Source organism: Arachis duranensis, chromosome 2, assembly GCF_000817695.3.
Source record: "Arachis duranensis cultivar V14167 chromosome 2, aradu.V14167.gnm2.J7QH, whole genome shotgun sequence".
Lineage (NCBI taxonomy): Eukaryota > Viridiplantae > Streptophyta > Magnoliopsida > Fabales > Fabaceae > Arachis > Arachis duranensis.
Window position 1 is genome coordinate 55,472,762 of NC_029773.3, and position 11,493 is coordinate 55,484,254.

An 11,493-nucleotide genomic window follows, 5' to 3' on the forward strand; every position below is an offset into this window, starting at 1 on the left:
GGGAGCTAGGCTGGAAATGTGCCTTAGGCACCTTCCAACCCACGCGTTCGTGTACTGTACGCGTGCATGCCGTTTCCTTTCTTGGCAACCGACGCATCCGCGCCAAGTGCGTGTCCGCGTCGATATCGAAATCGTCGTAAAACCTGGTTCGACGAGAGAGTTGTGCTGGTCTGGGTCGGGTACTGTGCTATAAGCACAAACTGACCCGCGCGTACACGCACCTGGCGCCTACTCACCCCTACCCTTCTGCACAATCCGTGCGGATGCACGTAGTGCGCGTCAGTTGCGCGTGCGCGGTGCTAGCCTCACGTTAGAGGCACCGCCTTGGTCACGCGCGGGCGCACAGGATGCATCTACGTCCCCTCCCTTTTTCGCAACCCGTGCGAACGCACGTAGTGCGCGTCCGCGTCAGTTGCGCTGTATCACTCACCTAGTGCGCCGCCCAGTTTTTCATTCTCTCTTCCTCCCAAATCCTAATTCTTTCTTTCCCAATCCTAATTTCTTTCTTCCTCCTTTCTTCTTCTTCTTCTTCTCTATCTATCCTCTCTATCTATATTCTCTATCTTCTTCTTTTTCCTCTCCTCTCACGTCTTTCTCACTCACATAATCCATTCTCTCTCTCTTTTCATCCTCTTTTCAAGGTTCTTTCTTCTATTTTCTTTTTCTTCTTCTTTTCTTTATTTTTGTATTATGCTGGTTGGTGCTATAAATCTATTTGGGTAACTACTTTCTTCTAATTGCTTGTGATTATTATTATGGAGTTGTTTGACAATTAATATTAATTATTTTTGGGATTCTTGCATGTTTCCCTATCATGTTAAACATGCATACTAGGTGTTTGTGAAAATACCCGTATGGCATTGTGCATTCTTCAATGTTTCTATTCTTCTACTCTAACGCCTGTTTTTCACCAAATCATCTTATTATTTTATTAATTAATTATGATTGTCAATACAAACGTGATTGCTAGTTTGTTACGAGTGATAATACATTCTTCGCAATTGGTGCTTGATCTATGCTACTCATGCCTTTGCCAACATGCCAATAAACATCTTGCATTTAATTGCCTTCATCTTTCTTGCTATATTTTCATTGATGTCCTAATTACATAAAGTCCCGACCATGTATTAACGACATCCTTCTTTACCTTGGCAAGATTATCACTTGTACTGTCCTCTTCTTTGCTCCAACCCTTGGACTTATATGTACCTTTCTCATTTTCTTTCAGGATGGCCACTAAGAAGGGAAAAGAGAAAGCCGCTACCAAACCACCGGCAAGGAGGGGAACAAAAAGAGCATTGGCAAAAGAATCGCTCTCAACATCAGTCAAACCTTCAACAAAGCAGGTCAAGAGGATCATTAAGGTTGAGAAAACCGAGAAAGCCTTTCTAGCAAGGGACACTGCGCAGTTCACTAACCGCTTCTGTGAGCAGATGTTCCCCATTCTGGCGGCAAGGAACTATAACAATGAGCACCTTCTTATCCTCCTCACCAACATGGTGGATTTGGTGGAGCCCCGCATTGACAGAAGACATTAGGGATTCTTACGGAGGCAGCAAAGGCAAGTCAACCTTTCATGGGTAGTTGAATTCTACTCCAATTTTCACATGCCAAACCTACAGTTTGTCTATGTCCGTGAGAAGCAAGTCCTCATCTCCAAAAGGGCCATTCAGCAAGTTTTGGATCTTCTCCCTGCTCCAGAAGGATTGGACGCATATCAAGAAGCCTCTTTCAAATGACAGATGTATCACTTTGACTGGGATGCGGTCCTCAGAGTCATAGCACAACCTGGCAGCACCTGGATATATGGTTACCATCGATCCTGGCCTTAGAGCATATTGGCTTCCACACTTACCTTAGAGGCTCGAGTGTAGGCACAGATTATGTCCCACTATGTCTTTTCGAGCACTCACGAGTCCTTCTTCACTGCAGACATGGCTGTACTCATTTGGTGCATCCTTACAGACCAGCCTCTCAATTTACCAAGACACATCCGGCAAGCCATGGGACACGTACAGATTGCGGGCAACTTACTTTTTCCCGCCTTGGTTTCAGATTTGGTCTCGGCAGCCGGAGTCTCCTATAGAGCTGGAGACATCAAAGCCATGCTTCCTCGAGATGATCAATATGTTCCGAATGGGAAATACATTAGACCCCCAGCAGTCACCGCTAGCCGGACTGAAGACCCGACCAGAGATATACCTTCTCCTTCCACATCACAAGCACCTTCAACAACTCAACTGCTCCTTCAAATACTTCAGAGGTTGGACTGGCAAGACCGGCAGATGGAACACATGGAGCACCACAACAAGCGCAGATTCACCCACCTGAAGAAGACCCAGACACTCTGGACTCCACTTCAACTACCAGCACAGGGAGCCATGAAGACCCCGAATGTGGAGATGCTGTTACCAGCCCCCCTTTGTTCTTGACTGATGGCACCGAGGATAGTGCTAAGCTTTAAGTATGGGGAGGTCAGTCAGTACCTAACTTTCGGAGGTAACTTTTCTTTCTCTTTGTACCAGTAGATAAATTTTCTTTTTGTTTAGGTAGGATAAAAATTACATAGTAATTAGTGTTTGCATGCATGTTCTATTTGGTTGAAAATTAATAAGTTCTTTTCAAGACTCTATTTTGAAAATTTCACTAATCTAAATTAAAATTTTTTGTGTTAAAACTTGTTTTGAAGATTGTAATTTAGAATATAGTTTAAAGCCAAAGAACACACAACCTGTGAGAATTGAGCTTAATTATATGCTTACATTATTTAACCATAATATTTTATTCTTGTGTGTTTTCTTCTTTATGATTGTAATCTATATTTTGTTCCATTCTATATGTCGAATGTATAGTGTATTTAAATGCATACATATGATTGAGGCCATCATTTATTATTAGCTCACTTATCCCAAAGAGCCTACCCTTTCAATTACCGTTGTTTGCCACTTTGAGCCTTTTAATCTCCATTTGTTCTTTATATTACCACATAACTAGCCTTAAGCGAAAAAATAATTAATTACCTAATTTGAATCTTTGGTTAGCTTAAGATAATGTGTTAACTAAGTGTGGGGAAATTGTGGGAACATGGGTTGATAGGAATGTGTTATAATTCTGCTTTATTTAAATATTGGGAATTTGGGTGCCTACTCATGTAAGACCATAAAAATTAAAAAATCCATATGCATTGATGTATCATTTTTTATTTTTTTTTAAAAAATCAATTAATTAAGTGAATAAGGGGACAAAATTAATCCAATGTCAAGTTTAAGGAAAGATCAATGCATATGTGATAAAATTAAAAGAAAGTTGATGCATGAGTATGAGATGAAAAAGTGGGAATTTTGGGTAGTTAGGCATAGTTTTAGAAGTTATATAGTGTGTGTGTGTGTGTGTATAGGTGAGAGCTTAGATTAGTCAAAGATTCAATTTATAGCTCACTCAGCCATACATATATCCTCACCTTTGCCTTAGCCCCATTACAACCTTGAGAGGACTTCATGATGTTTGCATTGGTACATTAAATATCTGTTGATTGGTTAGGTGAAGAACAAAATTTAGAAAGCATGACTAGAGAAGACTAGAGTGGATTACCACATACACTTGAGTGATTAGAGTGCATATACACCACCAGTGAGGGTTCAACGCTTGATTCTATGTTCCCTGCTTTCATGAGCTATCTTCTTACAAGTTTAATTTTCTCTTATTGTATAATTTGAATTATGGGAATTTGGTTTATGTTTGTCTTGAAGAACTTGTTTACTTTTGACCAAGTAGATAGAAACATCTCAGCATATAGTTGCATTCATATACATAGGTTGCATTGCATGAGTCTTACTTTCCCTGTTCACTCTTTTTGTCTCCTTGAGCTTAGCATGAGGACATGCTATTGTTTAAGTGTGGGAAGTTTGATAAACCACTATTTTATGGTTTATCTTGTGCTAATTTGGGTGGTTTTTATCAACTCTTTACTTACCTATTCATATGATTTGCATGATTTTACAACTCCTTCCCAATTTTATTCTATGGTTGAAAAACTTGCTTCTTAGACATTTAAATTATATATTTTTTTATCCCCCTTTATACCATTCGATGATGTGATCTGTGCGTTAAGTGCTCTCAGGCTTTATAGGACAGGAATGGCTTCGAGGATGAAAAGGAAGCTTGCAAAAATGGAAGGAACGCAAGGAAATAAAGAAGCTGACCAGCAAGGAGCAGCGCGGGCGCGCACCTGGCACGCACGCGCACATCAGCGCATCCATACATCGACGCATACGCGCACCTGGCACAGACGCGCAACAAGCAAAAAGCACAATCGACGCACACGCACACCTAGCGCGCACGCGTGACATGCGTGACCTACGGAAATCGTTGGGGGCAATTTTGGGCCAGTTTTAGACCCAATTTTCGGCCCAGAAACACAGATTAGAGCCAGGGAACAGAAGAGACTCAAGAGACATTCTCATTCTGCATAGTTGTAGTTTATTTTTTGAATCTAGAGAGAATTCTACTCCTTCCTCTAAGTTTTCTTCACATTGATAGTTTTAGAGTTTTAGTGCTTTGTTTTGGATATTGAGAAGATTCATTACCTCCGTCGGAGCTTTATCATTCTAGTTTGTTTCTCTATTCCTTTACTCTTTAATTGCCCATTGACTCTATTTAGATAAGTATGTTCATGATTTTAGGATTTATCAATGCAAAGAACCATTTTTACTTTTAATTGATTTTTAGTTATTAATTATCATGTCTTACTTTTATTCCTCTCTTAATTCTGTGAAAGTTATATTCATGATAATGAAGTAGTTCCCTAACTTGATTGGGAGTTGATTAAAAGGAAAAACTTGAGTTGGAATACTCAAGTGTTAATATTTATTGGAAGTTGTTGGCTAATTCTCCTGTCTTCGACTGTAATCCTTTCTTAGGAAAGGATTAGGACGCAAGCGATAGGATTAGTTTTAGATTTACTTGACTTTCCCTTATTATATAAGGGATAACTAAGTAGGATAACAACCCTTTTATTATTACACTTGGGAAAGTTAAACAGGAATAGAACTTCCATTTAATCTTCTCCCGGTCAAGGTTTTATCTGAATTTACTATTATTAATTTCTCTGTTTCTCAAACTCAAAAATTTCTTAGAAAACTTCTGATTAATAAAATAGCACTCTTTCTGCAACTCGTTGGGAGATGACCTGGATTCATACTCCCAGTATTTTATTTCTAAATTTTGTGACAACCTCTTCTAAATTGATAAGTGGATTTTAGTCAGTTGAGAACTATACTTGCAATGCTGTTTTCTCTATAAATTCTTAATCGGCCAATTTCTGCCACGTCAGCACTATAACCCTGGTTGTGGCAGAAAGGCAACATCTCAGGGATGTGTCGGGTTGACATTTTGAACCGACAAGTGATATCACAAGCTAAATAGGTAGACATTCATTATATGCATCTTCTATTTGCTTGTTTGCTTTGATTACTTGAGTTATGCCTATTTGAATAATATGTCTATATGCTTGTTGATTTACCTCTTGTATATGAATATTAATTGTGCTTTACTTGTTTGCATTAAATGTGTTTTACTGGCAGTGAGGAGGATCAGGAGGCAGTGGTGATGGGGTTGCATGGAGGTTAGGTTGACGAAGGCTGTGGGATACAGTAGTGATATTAGTATTAGTTAGAAATCCCCTAAATTTAGATAACCCTATTTATGGCTCATGGTTTGAGATATTTATTTTTATTAAGCTTGATTATCTGTAATGTGAAGTTTTAGGATTGTCTTTAGCATCCTAAAACCTTATATCTTATATATTGGGCACTATACTATGTTGCTTTAGAGGTTTACTTTGAGAGATAAGTTGTATAAGCTGTTTTAACTCAAAAACTCTGTAATTTCTGTTCGTAACTAGTCGGTCTAAACTCAGCGGCCTACGACTAGAGTTCTTTTGTTTATCATATATATATATATATTGACTATTATTATATTACATCTCATGTTATATCTTGTGCCTTTACGCTTTTAGTTATTGTGTATAAACGCTTCGTGCTTTGTAGTTCCGCTTTATGCAATTTTTGAGCTTTCATTCCTTCATCGGACTTCTAGTATTTCTATTTCGTTCTCTATTTATTACTGTATGAGTTTTAGAACTATCGTGACACTTTGTTATCATTCGCTTTACGGCTAAAGGTAAGGCTTAGGGTTATAGGGTGTTACACCTATCCCTCCCTAAAAGACATCAAAGCCCCTATAAGTAAGGTTTCAAAAGAAAATATATACATATACATCATTAATTTTTTTCAAAATAAATGGGGAGAAATCTAAGCAAAATACAAAACAGAATTCAAACTAAACTTCGCCGTCTTCCAGATGAACTCCAGCTCACTGTAGGGCAGCAGGACCTATGAAGCACAGACACTTTACTGAGTTGCCGTGTCTACATGTCGGACACATTTTGGACACGACATGCACCAACACTCGCCTGACACGTGTGTCTGCTGTGTCTAACCGTGTCTTAATAAAAATAAAAAATTCTTCTTCGGACACGCCTGGACACACCTAAATACCATCACGTGTTAGTGTGTCGAGTCTTATTCTTAACATATATTCTTAAAATAAATTTAGATATAGTATATATTATTATTTATTAAAACAAAAAAATATTTTAAACACTTGATATAATTAAAATAAGACATTAAAAATAACTAAAAATTTAATTTATATTTTAATATCAATAAAATATCATTATGATTTATCTAAAAAATACTTTATATTTTATATGTATGCGTGTCCTCGTGTCATGTAAGATTTTAAAATTTGTGTGTCAGCGTGTCTTGTGTCTTGTGTCATGTCCCATGTTCGTGTTAGTGTTCGTGCATTATAGACTAGGACCTGCATCTGGAAAACAAGAAATATATATGGAATGAGAACCCATGACCCATAGATTTCCAGTGCAGTAAAAATGTCAAATAGATACAATATAAGGTAATAGGAGCACTCTAAGCAATCTTAAACTCTCATACATCAGTTGTTCCATCGTAAGTTCTCACTAATCCGTAATTAGGTAACTATCATAGGGAATTCTAATCTACTTCACTTTTCAAAGTTCCACGACTCTCCAAACTCCAAACAGAATAGCCCTCAGTATCAACTAACATCGGCATGAGGGACCTCTCAGATGTTCAAACACAAGCAAGACAACCAAGTAATATACAAGTAGATTTAGGTAAAATAATTAACATATAGTCACATTAATATGCACAATTAAGCAAACCATGCCAAGTAGCAAACCCAAACAAATAAAAAAAATGAAAATGATGCATGCCTGTCCTATGGCCGATGATATCATCTGTCGGTTATACAGCCAAACCGAATATGTCTGGTAACTAACCCTGGATAGTCCCTCTGTGGGCATATCCTCGAGCTCACAATCATATATCAATATCATGGAGGAACATCTGGGAAGGTCTAAGATCTCAGCCATGTCTTGCGACGGAGGATCAACATTTCTACTAGGAGTAAGCACAACAAAACCACCATCCTTGCATCTACCCAGAAGCTCAGACATCAACTAGGAGTAAGCAGGACAAAACCACAATCTTTGTGTCTATCACAGGATCTCAAACATCAACTGGGAGTAAGTGGGACAAACCCACAATCCTTGCATCTACCCTAGAGGTATCATTTTCAACCAGGAGCAAGTAGAGCGAACCACACCCTTGCATCTATCCCGGGAGCTTAAACCCTAACTCGGAGCAAGTAGAACAACACCACTGCATATACCAATGCAGGTATGTCTCAATCAAAGTCAATTTCTTTATCAAATTCACCCTCAGTCTCATTTCACTTCAATCAAAATTATACTCAAACTTAATCATCGTTATCTCTCATTATCTTAATCATACTCATCATCCTCAATCAAAATCAATCATCATCCTTTAGCATTGTCATAATAATCCTCAATCAAAATCAATCATTATCATTTTGCCTTATCATGATCATCCTCATCATATGTCTCATTACATTTAATCCATCTTTCTCTAATTCATTGCCTCGCCTCATTAGATCTCATTCCTAACTCCTCTACCTCTATTACTCTGACTTTAGACTCATCACAGGGTTTACAGAGATTTAGAAGGCTAGAAGAATGGTTGAGAACTTAAAAATTCATTTTCAGAAAAACAGGGTGGTCATGCATACGCATGCGTTCCGTGTACGCAGGTTTTCAAGGTTTTGGGAAAGTCGCATACGGCTACACCTTCCACGTACACATGAATTCAAAATTTGACAGTGTCGCATATACATGCATCTTCCATGTACGTGAGAGTACTGGGCAAAAAAAAATTACCCGTGTCACGTGACACTGCTACATACGGATGACTACCAGATTTTCAAAAAAGCTGATATATTGCAGAAATTCAATTTTTTAACCCAAACTTTAATCTTTCATTACTTTTTATACAAAATTCATTTTTCAACCATTTTTGAACCATTAGAAAGATCATTGAATATATTTTCATAAAAATCTAATTTTTTGAATTTCTTACTCCGAGGACCGAGTTATGGATCACCGAAGTGGGCCAAAAATTAGTTTTTACCCAAAAGCAAAATTTTCTAATTTCCAAGAGGTTCACAAGCCACATCAATTTTCTACATCAATATAATACCTCCCAACTATCACAATTCACTCCTTTACTATCAACCAAGTTCAAGCCTACTTAATTTACACGTTACTACTCTAAATCATCATTTTCACACCTTAATTCATCAATTCCTCTAATCCAACCATTTATTACCAAATTTTCATACGCTTAATATAAACATCGGGTAATTAGTAAATAATTAACCAACAAATTAATTATTATTCAAAAAAATAGGAAGTCAAATTTGATAATTTAGCAAAGGTAAAAATAATTAAAATACAAATTTAGACACTAAATTTAAAGGTTTTTGGCCCAAAATCAAGCCAAGGGGCTGAACTGGGTGGACTGGGCCCAAATCATGACCAAGGCCCATTATATATAAGGTTAACTTAGCCATTTTCTCCCAAATTTCAACAGGGAATCACGTTGAACTTGATGGGGGAGGAGCAAAACCTAACCCCAAATTCCATTTCAACTTCAAATCCTAGTATCTTTCAATCTGGAGTTCTGATTGATAAGCCGTCAGCGACCATGCGTTCATCTCGGAATCCTCTACAAAAAATCACTGAACAATTCAGTAAAAAACTTGAGATTTCTCTCCCATATCTTCTCTATTCAGTTTTAAAATTTGGAGTTTTTGGATATTGGGTATTGAAGAATTGAATGATTTTTATGGTTTAGGTGAACTCCAACAGCGGGTAATCACTAGGTTTTGTCCATTTGACTTCTGGATAATGGTAAGGAAACCCTAAACCTTGTGAATTGGTGAGTGAAACTTATGTTGATTATTATGATATTAGATGAATTAGATTGTGTATCTTGTTGAATCAGAGTTCAATTGGTGGATTGTAACGAAATTCTAGTGGTTGAACTTGTGGAATTGGCATTTGGAAGCTTGAAGCTTGTGAAAGAAGAGGTTTTTGAAGTGTTCCAGGCTTAGCGAGGAATCGACCAAGGTATGATTTTGGTTTATTATAGATAATGTGTAATATAACGTGAAAACAAAGGCTAGTTGACCGTAGGATAAGTTGGATTACGTAAACTTGTTAAAGTTTAGTAAGTCTTGGTGTAAATGTTGAGCTTTTTATAAGAATGTGATGAATTATCGATGATGAGGTTTGATAATGATTATGTGTTATGATAATGATATATTGATGAATTATGAATAATGTTATTTGGATTATGAATTGTTTGGATTGAAATTGATGAAATTGGATATTGAAATGTTGTGGAAGGAATGAAATAGTTATGGAGTTACATGAGTGTATTTAATGTTGTTTTGAGGTGTGAAGCTTTGGTTTGAAATTGAGAGTTTGAAAAATAGAGGTTTTGACTCTTTTGGTAAAAAATGAACTTTTAACGAACTTCGGTGGACCATAACTTGAGTCTCAAATTTTGGATTTGAATGAAATTTGTTTCAAATTAAAGATAATTTCAAGAGCTTTAAAACGGTTAAATTTTGTGGACATCGGAATTTGTAGAGAAAGTTATGGACGTCAGAAGTTAGGTGCCGAAAATTGAATTTTTCCTAAGTTGCAAAAACCCTTGATTTTTGGTGTGCGTGCATACGCACACTAGTGTGCGCACGCACGCACAGACTAGGGAGCACATTTGAGCTCATGCGCACGTACACCCTGATGATTTTGCAAGTGTGTGTACGCACAGCAATGATGCGTATGCACGAGTCTTGTTTTTCACACAAAACTATTTTTTTCCTATTTGACTTTTCTGGCAAGTCTGTAAACTTTCAAAACCATTGTTTTGATGAAAATTCACTATTTTTGAACTATTGAACATTCCTTTCTTTTTTCAAACCTCTGAAAACTCTGTTCAAGGTTTATTGGTTAGGTTCTGGGTTTCGAAGTAAAGGTTAATGAGTGGAAGAAGATAGAATTGGTATTAGAGGAGTTGAAGAGGGGATAATTGATTTGATGAGATAATAAAAGTGATGAATGAGGCAATTATAAGAACAAAGCAATGTTGATGAATGAGATATAATGAGAAATGGTTGTAAAATCATGAGATGATGATGAAAGAGTTTGATTGAGATTATAAGGGTTGATTGTGATTAAGATATATGTGATCGGGCAAGATGCAATGGCATTGTTCACTTGCTTCTGATGCCACCCGGCAAGTGCACCGGTTATCGTCAAGTAAAAACTCACAATAGAGTGAGGTCGAATCCCACAAGGATTGGTTGAGTGAGCAATTCGGATTAGAAGTGTGTTCTAGTTGAGCGGAATCAAGATTTAGATGAGAATTGCGGAATGTAAAATTGGCGAGAAACGTAAATGGCAAGAAATTGAAATTGCGGAATCTTAAATTGCATGAATTAAAGAGCGAGAAGCTAAATTGCTGAAATTAAAAAGGGATCGGGGTGATTGCATGAATTTAATTGCAGAATGTAAAGAGAAAGTGGTAGATCAGAAATGGGGAATTCATTGGGTTTCAGGAGATATTGAGATCTCCGAATCAAAACATTTTTATCCCTTCCTCAACCAATGCGTTCATTGAATTTTGCTTGGCAATCTTATATGATTGGATCCCAATCCCTTGGCTCACCAATTCTCTCTAAAAACAAACAAATTCCCAATCCCTTGGTTTAAATGTTCATAAGAAGAGATGATGCTCGATCACTGATTATACCACACAGTTTCATGAACCACAATTTGGTAGGATTACATGTCACAATATCCATCCAAACCCCAATCCAATTCACTGTGAGAAAGCTTCTCTAGCATGAATCCTCCATTCCTTTCCCAAGGTTCCGAAGGATTCCAATTATGGATAGTTTCTTTCCCAAGACAACTAACCAATGGAATTAGATCGAGAAGCTTTCTAACAAAATTCAAGAGAAAAG